Source organism: Chiloscyllium punctatum, chromosome 47 (assembly GCF_047496795.1).
Source record: "Chiloscyllium punctatum isolate Juve2018m chromosome 47, sChiPun1.3, whole genome shotgun sequence".
Taxonomy (NCBI): domain Eukaryota; kingdom Metazoa; phylum Chordata; class Chondrichthyes; order Orectolobiformes; family Hemiscylliidae; genus Chiloscyllium; species Chiloscyllium punctatum.
The window spans coordinates 60,049,189-60,068,540 of record NC_092785.1 but is presented as its reverse complement, the minus strand read 5'-3'; positions in this window follow the sequence as shown (position 1 = coordinate 60,068,540).

The window sequence follows — 19,352 nt, the reverse complement described above, 5'->3', positions numbered from 1 at the left end:
GATAGGGAGGGATGGAGTGTGTGGAGGAGGTGACAGTGATAGGGAGGGATGGAGTGTGTGGAGGAGGTGACAGTGATAGGGAGGGTTGGAGTGTGTGGAGGAGGTGACAGTGATAGGGAGGGATGGAGTGTGTGGAGGAGGTGACAGTGATAGGGAGGGTTGGAGTGTTTGGAGGAGGTGACAGTGATAGGGAGGGTTGGAATGTTTGGAGGAGGTGACAGTGATAGGTAGGGTTGGAGTGTTTGGGGGAGGTGACAGTGATAGGGAGGGTTGGAGTGTGTGGAGGAGGTGACAGTGATAGGGAGGGTTGTGTTGTTTGGAGGAGGTGATAGTGGTAGGGAGAGTTGGAGTGTGTGGAGGATGTGACAGTGATAGGGAGGGATGGAGTGTTTGGGGGAGGTGACAGTGATAGGGAGGGTTGGAGTGTTTGGGGGAGGTGACAGTGATAGGGAGGGATGGAGTGTCTGGAGGAGGTGACAGTGATAGGGAGGGTTGGAGTGTTTGGAGGAGGTGACAGTGATCGGGAGGGATGGAGTGATTGGAGGAGGTGACAGTGATTGGGTTGGAGTGATTGGAGGAGGTGACAGTGATTGGGTTGGAGTGTTTGGAGGAGGTGACAGTGGTAGGGAGGATTGGAATGTTTGGAGGAGGTGACTGTGGTAGGGAGGGTTGGAGTGACTGGAGGAGGTGACAGTGGTAGGGAGGGTTGGAGTGTTTGGAGCAGGTGACAGTGATAGGGATGGTTGGTGTATTTGGAGGAGGTGACAGTGATAGGGAGGGATGGAGTGTGTGGAGGAGTTGACAGTGATAGGGAGGGTTGTGTTGTTTGGAGGAGGTGATAGTGGTAGGGAGAGTTGGAGTGTGTGGAGGAGGTGACAGTGATAGGGAGGGTTGTGTTGTTTGGAGGAGGTGATAGTGATAGGTAGGGTTGGAGTGTTTGGGGGAGGTGACAGTGATAGGGAGGGTTGGAGTGTGTGGAGGAGGTGACAGTGATAGGGAGGGTTGTGTTGTTTGGAGGAGGTGATAGTGGTAGGGAGAGTTGGAGTGTGTGGAGGAGGTGACAGTGATAGGGAGTGATGGAGTGTTTGGAGGAGGTGACAGTGATAGGGAGGGTTGGAGTGTCTGGAGGAGGTGACAGTGATAGGGAGGGTTGGAGTGTTTGGAGGAGGTGACAGTGATAGGGAGGGTTGGAGTGTTTGGAGGAGGTGACAGTGAGAGGGAGGGTAGGAGTGTTTGGGGGAGATGACAGTGATAGGGAGGGTTGCAGTGGTTGGAGGAGGTGACAGTGAGAGAGAGGGTTGGAGTGTTTCGATGTAGTGACAGTGATAGGGAGGGATGGAGTGTATGTAGGAAGTGACAGTCATAGGGAGGGTTGGGTTGTTTGGAGGAGGTGACTGTGGTAGGGAGGGTTGGAGTGACTGGAGGAGGTGACAGTGGTAGGGAGGGTTGGAATGTTTGGAGGAGGTGACTGTGGTAGGGAGGGTTGGAGTGACTGGAGGAGGTGACAGTGGTAGGGAGGGTTGGAGTGTTTGGAGGAGGTGACAGTGATAGGGATGGTTGGTGTATTTGGAGGAGGTGACAGTGATAGGGAGGGTTGGAGTGTGTGGAGGATGTGACAGTGATAGGGAGGGTTGGAGTGTGTGGAGGATGTGACAGTGATAGGGAGGGTTGGAGTGTTTGGGGGAGGTGACAGTGATAGGGAGGGTTGGAGTGTTTGGGGGAGGTGACAGTGATAGGGAGGGTTGGAGTGTTTGGGGGAGGAGACAGTGATAGGGAGGGATGGAGTGTCTGGAGGAGGTGACAGTGATAGGGAGGGTTGGAGTGTGTGGAGGAGGTGACAGTGATCGGGAGGGATGGAGTGATTGGAGGAGGTGACAGTGATTGGGTTGGAGTGATTGGAGGAGGTGACAGTGATTGGTTTGGAGTGTTTGGAGGAGGTGACAGTGGTAGGGAGGGTTGGAATGTTTGGAGGAGGTGACTGTGGTAGGGAGGGTTGGAGTGACTGGAGGAGGTGACAGTGGTAGGGAGGGTTGGAGTGTTTGGAGGAGGTGACAGTGATAGGGATGGTTGGTGTATTTGGAGGAGGTGACAGTGATAAGGAGGGATGGAGTGTGTGGAGGAGGAGACTGTGATAGGGAGGGATGGAGTGTTTGGAGGAGGTGACAGTGATAGGGAGGGTTGGAGTGTTTGGAGGAGGTGACAGTGATAGGGAGGGTTGGAGTGTGTGGAGGAGGTGACAGTGATAGGGAGGGTTGGAATGTTTGGAGGAGGTGACAGTGATAGGTAGGGTTGGAGTGTTTGGGGGAGGTGACAGTGATAGGGAGGGTTGGAGTGTGTGGAGGAGGTGACAGTGATAGGGAGGGTTGTGTTGTTTGGAGGAGGTGACAGCGATAGGGAGGGTTGGAGTGTTTGGAGGAGGTGACAGTGATAGGGAGGGTTGGAGTGTGTGGAGGAGGAGACTGTGATAGGGAGGGATGGAGTGTTTGGAGGAGGTGACAGTGATAGGGAGGGTTGGAGTGTTTGGAGGAGGTGACAGTGATAGGGAGGGTTGGAGTGTGTGGAGGAGATGACAGTGATAGTGGGGTTTGAGTGTCCGGAGGAGGAGACAGTGATAGGGAGGGTTGGAGTGTGTGGAGGAGGTGACAGTGATAGGGAGGGTTGGAGTGTGTTGGAGGAGGTGACAGTGATAGGGAGGGTTGGAGTGTCTGGAGGAGGAGACAGTGATAGGGAGGGTTGGAGTGTCTGGAGGAGGTGACAGTGATAGGGAGGGTTGGAGTGTGTGGAGGAGGTGACAGTGATAGGGAGGGATGGAGTGTTTGGAGGAGGTGACAGTGATAGGGAGGGTTGGAGTGTTTGGAGGAGGTGACAGTGATAGGGAGGGTTGGAGTGTTTGGAGGAGGTGACAGTGATAGGGAGGGTTGGAGTGTTTGGAGGAGGTGACAGTGATAGGGAGGGTTGGAGTGTCTGGAGGAGGTGACAGTGATAGGGAGGGTTGGAGTGTTTGGAGGCGGTGAGAGTGATAGGGAGGGTTGGAGTGTGTGGAGGAGGTGACAGTGATAGGGAGGGATGGAGTGTTTGGAGGAGGTGACAGTGATAGGGAGGGTTGGAGTGTGTGGAGGAGGAGACAGTGATAGGGAGGGATGGAGTGTTTGGAGAAGGTGAGAGTGATAGGGAGGGATGGAGTGTTTGGAGGAAGTGACAGTAATAGTGAGGGATGGAGTGTTTGGAGGAAGTGACAGTGATAGGGAGGGTTGGAGTGTTTGGGGGAGGTGACAGTGATAGGGAGGGATGGAGTGTTTGGGGGAGGTGACAGTGATAGGGAGGGTTGGAGTGTTGGGAGGAGGTGACAGTGATAGGGAGGGTTGGAGTGTGTGGAGGAGGAGACAGTGATAGGGAGGGTTGGAGTGTGTGGAGGAGGTGACAGTGATAGGGAGGGTTGGAGTGGTTGGAGGAGGTGACAGTGATAGGGAGGGTTGGAGTGTCTGGAGGAGGTGACAGTGATAGGGAGGGTTGGAGTGTTTGGAGGAGGTGACAATGATAGGGACGGTTGGAGTGTGTGGAGGAGGAGACAGTGATAGGGAGGGTTGGAGTGTGTGGAGGAGGTGACAGTGATAGGGAGGGTTGGAGTGTTTGGAGTTGGTGACAGTGATAGGGAGGGTTGGAGTGTGTGGAGGAGGAGACAGTGATAGGGAGTGTTGGAGTGTTTGCAGGAGGTGACAGTGATAGGGAGGGATGGAGTGTGTGGAGGAGGTGACAGTGATAGGGAGGGTTGGAGTGTTTGGAGGAGGTGACAGTGATAGGGAGGGTTGGAGTGTGTGGAGGAGGTGACAGTGATAGGGAGGGATGGAGTGTTTGGAGGAGGTGACTGTGATAGGGAGGGTTGGAGTGTGTGGAGGAGGAGACAGTGATTGGGAGGGATGGAGTGTGTGGAGGAGGTGACAGTGATAGGGAGGGTTGGAGTGTTTGGAGGAGGTGACAGTGATAGGGAGGGATGGAGTGTGTGGAGGAGGAGACAGTGATAGGGAGGGATGGAGTGTGTGGAGGAGGTGACAGTGATAGGGAGGGATCGAGTGTGTGGAGGAGGTGACAGTGATAGGGAGGGTTGGAGTGTTTGGAGGAGGTGACAGTGATAGGGAGGGATGGAGTGTGTGGAGGAGGTGACAGTGATAGTGGGGTTTGAGTGTCCAGAGGAGGTGACAGCGAGAGGGAGGGTTGGAGTGTTTGGATGTAGTGACAGTGATAGGGAGGGTTGGAGTGTATGTAGGAAGTGACAGTGATAGGGAGGGTTGGGTTGTTTGGAGGAGGTGATAGTGGTAGGGAGGGATGGAGTGATTGGAGGAGGTGATAGTGGTAGGGAGGGATGGAGTGATTGGAGGAGGAGACAGTGATAGGGAGGGATGGAGTGTCTGGAGGAGGTGACAGTGATAGGGAGGGTTGGAGTGTGTGGAGGAGGTGACAGTGATAGGGAGGGTTGGAGTGTTTGGAGGAGGTGACAGTGATAGGGAGGGTTGGAGTGGTTGGAGGAGGTGACAGTGATAGGGAGGGTTGGAGTGTCTGGAGGAGGTGACAGTGATAGGGAGGGTTGGAGTGTTTGGAGGAGGTGACAGTGATAGGGAGGGTTGGAATGTTTGGAGGAGGTGACAGTGATAGGGAGGGTTGGAGTGTTTGGAGGAGGTGACAGTGATAGGGAGGGATGGAGTGTTTGGAGGAGGTGACAGTGATAGGGAGGGTTGGAGTGGTTGGAGGAGGTGACAGTGATAGGGAGGGTTGGAGTGTTTGGAGGAGGTGACAGTGATAGGGAGGGTTGGAGTGGTTGGAGGAGGTGACAGTGATAGGGAGGGTTGGAGTGTTTGGAGGAGGTGACAGTGATAGGGAGGGTTGGAGTGTTTGGAGGAGGTGACAGTAATAGGGAGGGTTGGAGTGATTGGAGGAGGTGACAGTGATAGGGAGGGTTGGAGTGTTTGGAGGAGGTGACAGTGATAGGGAGTGATGGAGTGTTTGGAGGAGGTGACAGTGATAGGGAGGGTTGGAGTGTCTGGAGGAGGTGACAGTGATAGGGAGGGTTGGAGTGTTTGGAGGAGGTGACAGTGATAGGGAGGGTTGGAGTGTTTGGAGGAGGTGACAGTGAGAGGGAGGGTAGGAGTGTTTGGGGGAGATGACAGTGATAGGAAGGGTTGCAGTGGTTGGAGGAGGTGACAGCGAGAGGGAGATTTGGAGTGTTTCGATGTAGTGACAGTGATAGGGAGGGATGGAGTGTATGTAGGAAGTGACAGTCATAGGGAGGGTTGGGTTGTTTGGAGGAGGTGACTGTGGTAGGGAGGGTTGGAGTGACTGGAGGAGGTGACAGTGGTAGGGAGGGTTGGAATGTTTGGAGGAGGTGACTGTGGTAGGGAGGGTTGGAGTGACTGGAGGAGGTGACAGTGGTAGGGAGGGTTGGAGTGTTTGGAGGAGGTGACAGTGATAGGGATGGTTGGTGTATTTGGAGGAGGTGACAGTGATAGGGAGGGATGGAGTGTGTGGAGGAGGTGACAGTGATAGGGAGGGTTGGAGTGTTTGGAGGAGGTGACAGTGATAGGTAGGGTTGGAGTGTTTGGGGGAGGTGACAGTGATAGGGAGGGTTGGAGTGTGTGGAGGAGGTGACAGTGATAGGGAGGGTTGTGTTGTTTGGAGGAGGTGATAGTGGTAGGGAGAGTTGGAGTGTGTGGAGGAGGTGACAGTGATAGGGAGGGATGGAGTGTGTGGAGGATGTGACAGTGATAGGGAGGGATGGAGTGTTTGGGGGAGGTGACAGTGATAGGGAGGGTTGGAGTGTTTGGAGGAGGAGACAGTGATAGGGAGGGATGGAGTGTCTGGAGGAGGTGACAGTGATAGGGAGGGTTGGAGTGTGTGGAGGAGGTGACAGTGATAGGGAGGGATGGAGTGTTTGGAGGAGGTGACAGTGATAGGGAGGGTTGGAGTGTGTGGAGGAGGTGACAGTGATAGGGAGGGATGGAGTGTTTGGAGGAGGTGACAGTGATTGGGTTGGAGTGGTTGGAGGTGACAGTGATAGGGAGGGTTGGAGTGTTTGGAGGAGGTGACAGTGATCGGGAGGGATGGAGTGATTGGAGGAGGTGACAGTGATTGGGTTGGAGTGATTGGAGGAGGTGACAGTGATTGGTTTGGAGTGTTTGGAGGAGGTGACAGTGGTAGGGAGGGTTGGAATGTTTGGAGGAGGTGACTGTGGTAGGGAGGGTTGGAGTGACTGGAGGAGGTGACAGTGGTAGGGAGGGTTGGAGTGTTTGGAGGAGGTGACAGTGATAGGGATGGTTGGTGTATTTGGAGGAGGTGACAGTGATAGGGAGGGATGGAGTGTGTGGAGGAGTTGACAGTGATAGGGAGGGTTGGAATGTTTGGAGGAGGTGACAGTGATAGGTAGGGTTGGAGTGTTTGGGGGAGGTGACAGTGATAGGGAGGGTTGGAGTGTGTGGAGGAGGTGACAGTGATAGGGAGGGTTGTGTTGTTTGGAGGAGGTGATAGTGGTAGGGAGGGTTGGAGTGTTTGGAGGAGGTGACAGTGATAGGGAGAGTTGGAGTGTGTGGAGGAGGTGACAGTGATAGGGAGTGATGGAGTATTTGGAGGAGGTGACAGTGATAGGGAGGGTTGGAGTGTCTGGAGGAGGTGACAGTGATAGGGAGGGTTGGAGTGTTTGGAGGAGGTGACAGTGATAGGGAGGGTTGGAGTGTTTGGAGGAGGTGACAGTGAGAGGGAGGGTAGGAGTGTTTGGGGGAGATGACAGTGATAGGGAGGGTTGCAGTGGTTGGAGGAGGTGACAGCGAGAGGGAGGGTTGGAGTGTTTCGATGTAGTGACAGTCATAGGGAGGGTTGGGTTGTTTGGTGGAGGTGACTGTGGTAGGGAGGGTTGGAGTGACTGGAGGAGGTGACAGTGGTAGGGAGGGTTGGAATGTTTGGAGGAGGTGACTGTGGTAGGGAGGGTTGGAGTGACTGGAGGAGGTGACAGTGGTAGGGAGGGTTGGAGTGTTTGGAGGAGGTGACAGTGATAGGGAGGGTTGGAGTGTTTGGAGGAGGTGACAGTGATAGGGAGGGTTGGAGTGTTTGGAGGAGGTGACAGTGATAGGGAGGGTTGGAGTGTGTGGAGGAGGTGACAGTGATAGGGAGGGATGGAGTGTTTGGAGGAGGTGACAGTGATAGGGAGGGTTGGAGTGTGTGAAGGAGGTGACAGTGCTCGGGAGGGATGGAGTGTCTGGAGGAGGTGACAGTGATAGGGAGGGTTGGAGTGTTTGGAAGAGGTGACAGTGATAGGGAGGGATGGAGTGTTTGGAGGAGGTGACAGTGATAGGGAGGGTTGGAGTGTTTGGGGGAGGTGACAGTGATAGGGAGGGTTGGAGTGTGTGGAGGAGGTGACAGTGATAGGGAGGGTTGTGTTGTTTGGAGGAGGTGATAGTGGTAGGGAGAGTTGGAGTGTGTGGAGGAGGTGACCGTGATAGGGAGGGTTGGAGTGTGTGGAGGATGTGACAGTGATAGGGAGGGTTGGAGTGTGTGGAGGATGTGACAGTGATAGGGAGGGTTGGAGTGGCCGGGGGAGGTGACAGTGATAGGGAGGGTTGGAGTGTTTGGGGGAGGTGACAGTGATAGGGAGGGTTGGAGTGTTTGGGGGAGGAGACAGTGATAGGGAGGGATGGAGTGTCTGGAGGAGGTGACAGTGATAGGGAGGGTTGGAGTGTGTGGAGGAGGTGACAGTGATAGGGAGGGATGGAGTGTTTGGAGGAGGTGACAGTGATTGGGTTGGAGTGGTTGGAGGTGACAGTGATAGGGAGGGTTGGAGTGATTGGAGGAGGTGACAGTGATTGGGTTGGAGTGATTGGAGGAGGTGACAGTGATTGGTTTGGAGTGTTTGGAGGAGGTGACAGTGGTAGGGAGGGTTGGAATGTTTGGAGGAGGTGACTGTGGTAGGGAGGGTTGGAGTGACTGGAGGAGGTGACAGTGGTAGGGAGGGTTGGAGTGTTTGGAGGAGGTGACAGTGATAGGGATGGTTGGTGTATTTGGAGGATGTGACAGTGATAGGGAGGGATGGAGTGTGTGGAGGAGGAGACTGTGATAGGGAGGGATGGAGTGTTTGGAGGAGGTGACAGTGATAGGGAGGGTTGGAGTGTTTGGAGGAGGTGACAGTGATAGGGAGGGTTGGAGTGTGTGGAGGAGGTGACAGTGATAGGGAGGGTTGGAATGTTTGGAGGAGGTGACAGTGATAGGTATGGTTGGAGTGTTTGGGGGAGGTGACAGTGATAGGGAGGGTTGGAGTGTGTGGAGGAGGTGACAGTGATAGGGAGGGTTGGAGTGTGTGGAGGAGGAGACTGTGATAGGGAGGGATGGAGTGTTTGGAGGAGGTGACAGTGATAGGGAGGGTTGGAGTGTTTGGAGGAGGTGACAGTGATAGGGAGGGTTGGAGTGTGTGGAGGAGGTGACAGTGATAGTGGGGTTTGAGTGTCCGGAGGAGGAGACAGTGATAGGGAGGGTTGGAGTGTGTGGAGGAGGTGACAGTGATAGTGGGGTTTGAGTGTCCGGAGGAGGTGACAGTGATAGGGAGGGTTGGAGTGTTTGGAGGAGGTGACAGTGATAGGGAGGGTTGGAGTGTTTGGAGGAGGTGACAGTGATAGGGGGGGATGGAGTGTTTGGAGGAGGTGACAGTGATAGGGAGGGATGGAGTGATTGGAGGAAGTGACAGTGATAGTGGGGTTTGAGTGTCCAGAGGAGGTGACAGCGAGAGGGAGGGTTGGAGTGTTTGGATGTAGTGACAGTGATAGGGAGGGTTGGAGTGTATGTAGGAAGTGACAGTGATAGGGAGGGTTGGGTTGTTTGGAGGAGGTAATAGTGGTAGGGAGGGATGGAGTGATTGGAGGAGGTGATAGTGGTAGGGAGGGATGGAGTGATTGGAGGAGGTGACAGTGATAGGGGGGGATGGAGTGTTTGGAGGAGGTGACAGTGATAGGGAGGGTTGGGTTGTTTGGAGGAGGTGACAGTGATAGGGAGGGATGGAGTGATTGGAGGAGGTGATAGTGGTAGGGAGGGATGGAGTGATTGGAGGAGGTGACAGTGATAGGGAGGGATGGAGTGATTGGAGGAAGTGACAGTGATAGTGGGGTTTGAGTGTCCAGAGGAGGTGACAGCGAGAGGGAGGGTTGGAGTGTTTGGATGTAGTGACAGTGATAGGGAGGGTTGGAGTGTATGTAGGAAGTGACAGTGATAGGGAGGGTTGGGTTGTTTGGAGGAGGTAATAGTGGTAGGGAGGGATGGAGTGATTGGAGGAGGTGATAGTGGTAGGGAGGGATGGAGTGATTGGAGGAGGTGACAGTGATAGGGAGGGTTGGAGTGTTTGGGGGAGGTGACAGTGATAGGGAGGGTTGGAGTGTGTGGAGGAGGTGACAGTGATAGGGAGGGTTGTGTTGTTTGGAGGAGGTGATAGTGGTAGGGAGAGTTGGAGTGTGTGGAGGAGGTGACAGTGATAGGGAGGGTTGGAGTGTGTGGAGGATGTGACAGTGATAGGGAGGGTTGGAGTGGCCGGAGGAGGTGACAGTGATAGGGAGGGTTGGAGTGTTTGGGGGAGGTGACAGTGATAGGGAGGGTTGGAGTTTTTGGGGGAGGTGACAGTGATAGGGAGGGATGGAGTGTCTGGAGGAGGTGACAGTGATAGGGAGGGTTGGAGTGTGTGGAGGAGGTGACAGTGATAGGGAGGGATGGAGTGTTTGGAGGAGGTGACAGTGATTGGGTTGGAGTGGTTGGAGGTGACAGTGATAGGGAGGGTTGGAGTGTTTGGAGGAGGTGACAGTGATCGGGAGGGATGGAGTGATTGGAGGAGGTGACAGTGATTGGGTTGGAGTGTTTGGAGGAGGTGACAGTGATTGGGTTGGAGTGTCTGGAGGAGGTGACAGTGATCGGGAGGGTTGGAGTATTTGGTGGAGGTGACAGTGGTAGGGAGGGTTGGAGTGTTTGGAGGAGGTGACAGTGATAGGGAGGGTTGGAGTGTGTGGAGGAGGTGACAATGATAGGGAGGGTTGGAGTGTGTGGAGGAGGAGATAGTTATAGGGAGGGTTGGAGTGTGTGGAGGAGGTGACAGTGATAGGGAGGGTTGGAGTGTTTGGAGTCGGTGACAGTGATAGGGAGTGTTGGCGTGTTTGGAGGAGGTGACAGTGATAGGGAGGGATGGAGTGTGTGGAGGAGGTGACAGTGATAGGGAGGGTTGGAGTGTTTGGAGGAGGTGACAGTGATAGGGAGGGTTGGAGTGTGTGGAGGACGAGACTGTGATAGGGAGGGATGGAGTGTTTGGAGGAGGTGACAGTGATAGGGAGGGTTGGAGTGTTTGGAGGAGGTGACAGTGATAGGGAGGGTTGGAGTGTGTGGAGGAGGTGACAGTGATAGTGGGGTTTGAGTGTCCGGAGGAGGAGACAGTGATAGGGAGGGTTGGAGTGTGTGGAGGAGGTGACAGTGATAGTGGGGTTTGAGTGTCCGGAGGAGGTGACAGTGATAGGGAGGGTTGGAGTGTTTGGAGGAGGTGACAGTGATAGGGAGGGTTGGAGTGTTTGGAGGAGGTGACAGTGATAGGGAGGGATGGAGTGTTTGGAGGAGGTGACAGTGATAGGGAGGGTTGGGTTTTTTGGAGGAGGTGATAGTGGTAGGGAGTGATGGAGTGATTAGAGGAGGCGATAGTGGTAGGGAGGGATGGAGTGATTGGAGGAGGTGACAGTGATAGGGAGGGATGGAGTGATTGGAGGAAGTGACAGTGATAGTGGGGTTTGAGTGTCCAGAGGAGGTGACAGCGAGAGGGAGGGTTGGAGAGTTTGGATGTAGTGACAGTGATAGGGAGGGTTGGAGTGTATGTAGGAAGTGACAGTGATAGGGAGGGTTGGGTTGTTTGGAGGAGGTAATAGTGGTAGGGAGGGATGGAGTGATTGGAGGAGGTGATAGTGGTAGGGAGGGATGGAGTGATTGGAGGAGGTGACAGTGATAGGGAGGGATGGAGTGATTGGAGGAGGTGACAGTGATAGGGAGGGATGGAGTGTCTGGAGGAGGTGACAGTGATAGGGAGGGATGGAGTGTGTGGAGGAGGTGACAGTGATAGGGAGGGTTGGAGTGTCTGGAGGAGGTGACAGTGATAGGGAGGGTTGGAGTGTTTGGAGGAGGTGACAGTGATAGGGAGGGTTGGAGTGTCTGGAGGAGGTGACAGTGATAGGGAGGGATGGAGTGTGTGGAGGAGGTGACAGTGATAGGGAGGGTTGGAGTGTCTGGAGGAGGTGACAGTGATAGGGAGGGTTGGAGTGTTTGGAGGAGGTGACAGTGATAGGGAGGGTTGGAGTGTTTGGAGGAGGTGACAGTAATAGGGAGGGTTGGAGTGATTGGAGGAGGTGACAGTGATAGGGAGGGTTGGAGTGTGTGGAGGAGGTGACAGTGATAGGGAGGGCTGGAGTGTGTGGAGGAGGGGACAGTGATAGGGAGGGTTGGAGTGTGTGGAGGAGGTGACAGTGATAGGGAGGGTTGGAGTGGTTGGAGGAGGTGACAGTGATAGGGAGGGTTGGAGTGTTTGGAGGAGGTGACAGTGATAGTTAGTGATGGAGTGTTTGGAGGAGGTGACAGTGATAGGGAGGGTTGGAGTGATTGGAGGAGGTGACAGTGATAGGGAGGGTTGGAGTGTCTGGAGGAGGTGACAGTGATAGGGAGGGTTGGAGTGATTGGAGGAGGTGACAGTGATAGGGAGGGTTGGAGTGTGTGGAGGATGTGACAGTGATAGGGAGGGTTGGAGTGTGTGGGGGAGGTGACAGTGATAGGGAGGGTTGGAGTGTTTGGAGGAGGTGACAGTGATTGGGAGGGATGGAGTGTTTGGAGGAGGTGACAGTGATAGGGAGGGTTGGAGTGTGTGGAGGAGGTGACAGTGATAGGGAGTGATGGAGTGTGTGGAGGAGGTGACAGTGATAGGGAGGGATGGAGTGTGTGGAGGAGGAGACAGTGATAGGGAGGGATGGAGTGATTGGAGGAGGTGACAGTGATAGGGAGGGTTGGAGTGTCTGGAGGAGCTGACAGTGATAGGGAGGGATGGAGTGATTGGAGGAGGTGACAGTGATAGGGAGGGATGGAGTGTCTGGAGGAGGTGACAGTGATAGGGAGGGATGGAGTGTGTGGAGGAGTAGACAGTGATAGGGAGGGATGGAGTGATTGGAGGAGGTGACAGTGATAGGGAGGGTTGGAGTGTCTGGAGGAGGTGACAGTGATAGGGAGGGTTGGAGTGTCTGGAGGAGGTGACAGTGATAGGGAGGGTTGGAGTGTGTGGAGGAGGTGACAGTGATAGGGAGGGATGGAGTGTTTGGAGGAGGTGACAGTGATTGGGTTGGAGTGGTTGGAGGTGACAGTGATAGGGAGGGTTGGAGTGTCTGGAGGAGGTGACAGTGATAGGGAGGGTTGGAGTGTGTGGAGGAGGTGACAGTGATAGGGAGGGATGGAGTGTTTGGAGGAGGTGACAGTGATTGGGTTGGAGTGGTTGGAGGTGACAGTGATAGGGAGGGTTGGAGTGTTTGAAGGAGGTGACAGTGATCGGGAGGGATGGAGTGATTGGAGGAGGTGACAGTGATTGGGTTGGAGTGATTGGAGGAGGTGACAGTGATTGGTTTGGAGTGTTTGGAGGAGGTGACAGTGGTAGGGAGGGTTGGAATGTTTGGAGGAGGTGACTGTGGGAGGGAGGGTTGGAGTGACTGGAGGAGGTGACAGTGGTAGGGAGTGTTGGAGCGTTTGGAGGAGGTGACAGTGATAGGGATGGTTGGTGTATTTGGAGGAGGTGACAGTGATAGGGAGGGATGGAGTGTGTGGAGGAGGAGACAGTGATAGGGAGGGTTGGAGTGTTTGGGGGAGGTGACAGTGATAGGGAGGGTTTGAGTGTGTGGAGGAGGTGACAGTGATAGGGAGGGTTGTGTTGTTTGGAGGAGGTGATAGTGGTAGGGAGAGTTGGAGTGTGTGGAGGAGGTGACAGTGATAGGGAGGGTGGGAGTGTGTGGAGGAGGAGACTGTGATAGGGAGGGATGGAGTGTTTGGAGGAGGTGACAGTGATAGGGAGGGTTGGAATGTTTGGAGGAGGTGACAGTGATAGGGAGGGTTGGAGTGTTTGGGTGAGGTGACAGTGATAGGGAGGGTTGGAGTGTGTGGAGGAGGTGACAGTGATAGGGAGGGTTGTGTTGTTTGGAGGAGGTGACAGCGATAGGGAGGGTTGGAGTGTGTGGAGGAGGTGACAGTGATAGTGGGGTTTGAGTGTCCGGAGGAGGTGACAGTGATAGGGAGGGTTGGAGTGTTTGGAGGAGGTGACAGTGATAGGGAGGGTTGGAGTGTTTGGAGGAGGTGACAGTGATAGGGAGGGATGGAGTGTTTGGAGGAGGTGACAGTGATAGGGAGTGTTGGGTTGTTTGGAGGAGGTGATAGTGGTAGGGAGGGATGGAGTGATTGGAGGAGGTGATAGTGGTAGGGAGGGATGGAGTGATTGGAGGAGGTGACAGTGATAGGGAGGGATGGAGTGATTGGAGGAAGTGACAGTGATAGTGGGGTTTGAGTGTCCAGAGGAGGTGACAGCGAGAGGGAGGGTTGGAGTGTTTGGATGTAGTGACAGTGATAGGGAGGGTTGGAGTGTATGTAGGAAGTGACAGTGATAGGGAGGGTTGGGTTGTTTGGAGGAGGTAATAGTGGTAGGGAGGGATGGAGTGATTGGAGGAGGTGATAGTGGTAGGGAGGGATGGAGTGATTGGAGGAGGTGACAGTGATAGGGAGGGTTGGAGTGTTTGGGGGAGGTGACAGTGATAGGGAGGGTTGGAGTGTGTGGAGGAGGTGACAGTGATAGGGAGGGTTGTGTTGTTTGGAGGAGGTGATAGTGGTAGGGAGAGTTGGAGTGTGTGGAGGAGGTGACAGTGTTAGGGAGGGTTGGAGTGGCCGGAGGAGGTGACAGTGATAGGGAGGGTTGGAGTGTTTGGGGGAGGTGACAGTGATAGGGAGGGTTGGAGTGTTTGGGGGAGGTGACAGTGATAGGGAGGGATGGAGTGTCTGGAGGAGGTGACAGTGATAGGGAGGGTTGGAGTGTGTGGAGGAGGTGACAGTGATAGGGAGGGATGGAGTGTTTGGAGGAGGTGACAGTGATTGGGTTGGAGTGGTTGGAGGTGACAGTGATAGGGAGGGTTGGAGTGTTTGGAGGAGGTGACAGTGATCGGGAGGGATGGAGTGATTGGAGGAGGTGACAGTGATTGGGTTGGAGTGATTGGAGGAGGTGACAGTGATTGGGTTGGAGTGTTTGGAGGAGGTGACAGTGATTGGGTTGGAGTGTCTGGAGGAGGTGACAGTGATCGGGAGGGTTGGAGTATTTGGTGGAGGTGACAGTGGTAGGGAGGGTTGGAGTGTTTGGAGGAGGTGACAGTGATAGGGAGGGTTGGAGTGTGTGGAGGAGGTGACAATGATAGGGAGGGTTGGAGTGTGTGGAGGAGGAGACAGTGATAGGGAGGGTTGGAGTGTGTGGAGGAGGTGACAGTGATAGGGAGGGTTGGAGTGTTTGGAGTCGGTGACAGTGATAGGGAGTGTTGGCGTGTTTGGAGGAGGTGACAGTGATAGGGAGGGATGGAGTGTGTGGAGGAGGTGACAGTGATAGGGAGGGTTGGAGTGTTTGGAGGAGGTGACAGTGATAGGGAGGGTTGGAGTGTGTGGAGGAGGTGACAGTGATAGGGAGGGATGGAGTGTTTGGAGGAGGTGACAGTGATAGGGAGGGTTGGAGTGTGTGGAGGAGGAGACAGTGATAGGGAGGGATGGAGTGTGTGGAGGAGGTGACAGCGATAGGGAGGGTTGGAGTGTTTGGAGGAGGTGACAGTGATAGGGAGGGTTGGAGTGTGTGGAGGAGGAGACTGTGATAGGGAGGGATGGAGTGTTTGGAGGAGGTGACAGTGATAGGGAGGGTTGGAGTGTTTGGAGGAGGTGACAGTGATAGGGAGGGTTGGAGTGTGTGGAGGAGGTGACAGTGATAGTGGGGTTTGAGTGTCCGGAGGAGGAGACAGTGATAGGGAGGGTTGGAGTGTGTGGAGGAGGTGACAGTGATAGTGGGGTTTGAGTGTCCGGAGGAGGTGACAGTGATAGGGAGGGTTGGAGTGTTTGGAGGAGGTGACAGTGATAGGGAGGGTTGGAGTGTTTGGAGGAGGTGACAGTGATAGGGAGGGATGGAGTGTTTGGAGGAGGTGACAGTGTAAGGGAGGGTTGGGTTGTTTGGAGGAGGTGATAGTGGTAGGGAGGGATGGAGTGATTGGAGGAGGTGATAGTGGTAGGGAGGGATGGAGTGATTGGAGGAGGTGACAGTGATAGGGAGGGATGGAGTGATTGGAGGAAGTGACAGTGATAGTGGGGTTTGAGTGTCCAGAGGAGGTGACAGCGAGAGGGAGGGTTGGAGTGTTTGGATGTAGTGACAGTGATAGGGAGGGTTGGAGTGTATGTAGGAAGTGACAGTGATAGGGAGGGTTGGGTTGTTTGGAGGAGGTGATAGTGGTAGGGAGGGATGGAGTGATTGGAGGAGGTGATAGTGGTAGGGAGGGATGGAGTGATTGGAGGAGGTGACAGTGATAGGGAGGGATGGAGTGATTGGAGGAGGTGACAGTGATAGGGAGGGATGGAGTGTCTGGAGGAGGTGACAGTGATAGGGAGGGATGGAGTGTGTGGAGGAGGTGACAGTGATAGGGAGGGTTGGAGTGTCTGGAGGAGGTGACAGTGATAGGGAGGGTTGGAGTGTTTGGAGGAGGTGACAGTGATAGGTAGGGTTGGAGTGTCTGGAGGAGGTGACAGTGATAGGGAGGGATGGAGTGTGTGGAGGAGGTGACAGTGATAGGGAGGGTTTGAGTGTCTGGACGAGGTGACAGTGATAGGGAGGGTTGGAGTGTTTGGAGGAGGTGACAGTGATAGGGAGGGTTGGAGTGTTTGGAGGAGGTGACAGTAATAGGGAGGGTTGGAGTGATTGGAGGAGGTGACAGTGATAGGGAGGGTTGGAGTGTGTGGAGGAGGTGACAGTGATAGGGAGGGCTGGAGTGTGTGGAGGAGGGGACAGTGATAGGGAGGGTTGGAGTGTGTGGAGGAGGTGACATTGATAGGGAGGGTTGGAGTGGTTGGAGGAGGTGACAGTGATAGGGAGGGTTGGAGTGTTTGGAGGAGGTGACAGTGATAGGGAGTGATGGAGTGTTTGGAGGAGGTGACAGTGATAGGGAGGGTTGGAGTGATTGGAGGAGGTGACAGTGATAGGGAGGGTTGGAGTGTCTGGAGGAGGTGACAGTGATAGGGAGGGTTGGAGTGATTGGAGGAGGTGACAGTGATAGGGAGGGTTGGAGTGTGTGGAGGATGTGACAGTGATAGGGAGGGTTGGAGTGGTTGGAGGAGGTGACAGTGATAGGGAGGGATGGAGTGTTTGGAGGAGGTGACAGTGATAGGGAGGGTTGGAGTGTGTGGAGGAGGTGACAGTGATAGGGAGTGATGGAGTGTGTGGAGGAGGTGACAGTGATAGGGAGTGATGGAGTGTGTGGAGGAGGTGACAGTGATAGGGAGGGATGGAGTGTGTGGAGGAGGAGACAGTGATAGGGAGGGATGGAGTGATTGGAGGAGGTGACAGTGATAGGGAGGGTTGGAGTGTCTGGAGGAGGTGACAGTGATAGGGAGGGATGGAGTGATTGGAGGAGGTGACAGTGATAGGGAGGGATGGAGTGTCTGGAGGAGGTGACAGTGATAGGGAGGGATGGAGTGATTGGAGGAGGTGACAGTGATAGGGAGGGTTGGAGTGTTTGGAGGAGGTGACAGTGATAGGGAGGGTTGGAGTGTCTGGAGGAGGTGACAGTGATAGGGAGGGTTGGGATGTTTGGAGGAGGTGTCAGTGATAGGGAGGGTTGGAGTGTTTGGAGGAGGTGACAGTGATAGGGAGGGTTGGAGTATATAGAGAACTCGACAGCGATAGGGAGGGTTGGAGCGTCTGGAGGAGGTGACAGTGATAGGGAGGGTTGGAGTGTTTGGAGGAGGTGACAGTGATAGGGAGGGTTGGAGTGTTTGGAGGAGGTGACAGTGAGAGGGAGGGTAGGAGTGTTTGGGGGAGATGACAGTGATAGGGAGGGTTGCAGTGGTTGGAGGAGGTGACAGCGAGAGGGAGATTTGGAGTGTTTCGATGTAGTGACAGTGATAGGGAGGGATGGAGTGTATGTAGGAAGTGACAGTGATAGGGAGGGTTGGGTTGTTTGGAGGAGGTGACTGTGGTAGGGAGGGTTGGAGTGACTGGAGGAGGTGACAGTGGTAGGGAGGGTTGGAATGTTTGGAGGAGGTGACTGTGGTAGGGAGGGTTGGAGTGACTGGAGGAGTTGACAGTGGTAGGGAGGGTTGGAGTGTTTGGAGGAGGTGACAGTGATAGGGATGGTTGGTGTATTTGGAGGAGGTGACAGTGATAGGGAGGGATGGAGTGTGTGGAGGAGGTGACAGTGATAGGGAGGGTTGGAATGTTTGGAGGAGGTGACAGTGATAGGTAGGGTTGGAGTGTTTGGGGGAGGTGACAGTGATAGGGAGGGTTGGAGTGTGTGGAGGAGGTGACAGTGATAGGGAGGGTTGTGTTGTTTGGAGGAGGTGATAGTGGTAGGGAGAGTTGGAGTGTGTGGAGGAGGTGACAGTGATAGGGAGGGTTGGAGTGTGTGGAGGATGTGACAGTGATAGGGAGGGTTGGAGTGGCCGGAGGAGGTGACAGTGATAGGGAGGGTTGGAGTGTTTGGGGGAGGTGACAGTGATAGGGAGGGTTGGAGTGTTTGGGGGAGGTGACAGTGATAGGGAGGGATGGAGTGTCTGGAGGAGTTGACAGTGATAGGGAGGGTTGGAGTGTGTGGAGGAGGTGACAGTGATAGGGAGAGATGGAGTGTTTGGAGGAGGTGACAGTGATTGGGTTGGAGTGGTTGGAGGTGACAGTGATAGGGAGGGTTGGAGTGTTTGGAGGAGGTGACAGTGATCGGGAGGGATGGAGTGATTGGAGGAGGTGACAGTGATTGGTTTGGAGTGATTGGAGGAGGTGACAGTGATTGGGTTGGAGTGTTTGGAGGAGGTGACAGTGATTGGGTTGGAGTGTCTGGAGGAGGTGACAGTGATCGGGAGGGTTGGAGTATTTGGTGGAGGTGACAGTGATAGGGAAGGTTGGAGTGTTTGGAGGTGGTGACAGTGATAGGGAGGGTTGGAGTATTTGGTGGAGGTGACAGTGATAGGGAAGGTTGGAGTGTTTGTAGGTGGTGACAGTGATAGGGAGGGATGGAGTGTTTGGAGGAGGTGACAGTGATAGGGAGGGTTGGAGTGATTGGAGGAGGTGACAGTGATAGGGAGGGTTGGAGTGTCTGGAGGAGGTGACAGTGATAGGGAGGGTTGGAGTGATTGGAGGAGGTGACAGTGATAGGGAGGGTTGGAGTGTGTGGAGGATGTGACAGTGATAGGGAGGGTTGGAGTGGTTGGAGGAGGTGACAGTGATAGGGAGGGATGGAGTGTTTGGAGGAGGTGACAGTGATAGGGAGGGTTGGAGTGTGTGGAGGAGGTGACAGTGATAGGGAGTGATGGAGTGTGTGGAGGAGGTGACAGTGATAGGGAGTGATGGAGTGTGTGGAGGAGGTGACAGTGATAGGGAGGGATGGAGTGTGTGGAGGAGGAGACAGTGATAGGGAGGGATGGAGTGATTGGAGGAGGTGACAGTGATAGGGAGGGTTGGAGTGTCTGGAGGAGGTGACAGTGATAGGGAGGGATGGAGTGATTGGAGGAGGTGACAGTGATAGGGAGGGATGGAGTGTCTGGAGGAGGTGACAGTGATAGGGAGGGATGGAGTGATTGGAGGAGGTGACAGTGATAGGGAGGGTTGGAGTGTTTGGAGGAGGTGACAGTGATAGGGAGGGTTGGAGTGTCTGGAGGAGGTGACAGTGATAGGGAGGGTTGGGATGTTTGGAGGAGGTGACAGTGATAGGGAGGGTTGGAGTGTTTGGAGGAGGTGACAGTGATAGGGAGGGTTGGAGTATATAGAGAACTCGACAGCGATAGGGAGGGTTGGAGCGTCTGGAGGAGGTGACAGTGATAGGGAGGGTTGGAGTGTTTGGAGGAGGTGACAGTGATAGGGAGGGTTGGAGTGTTTGGAGGAGGTGACAGTGAGAGGGAGGGTAGGAGTGTTTGGGGGAGATGACAGTGATAGGGAGGGTTGCAGTGGTTGGAGGAGGTGACAGCGAGAGGGAGATTTGGAGTGTTTCGATGTAGTGACAGTGATAGGGAGGGATGGAGTGTATGTAGGAAGTGACAGTGATAGGGAGGGTTGGGTTGTTTGG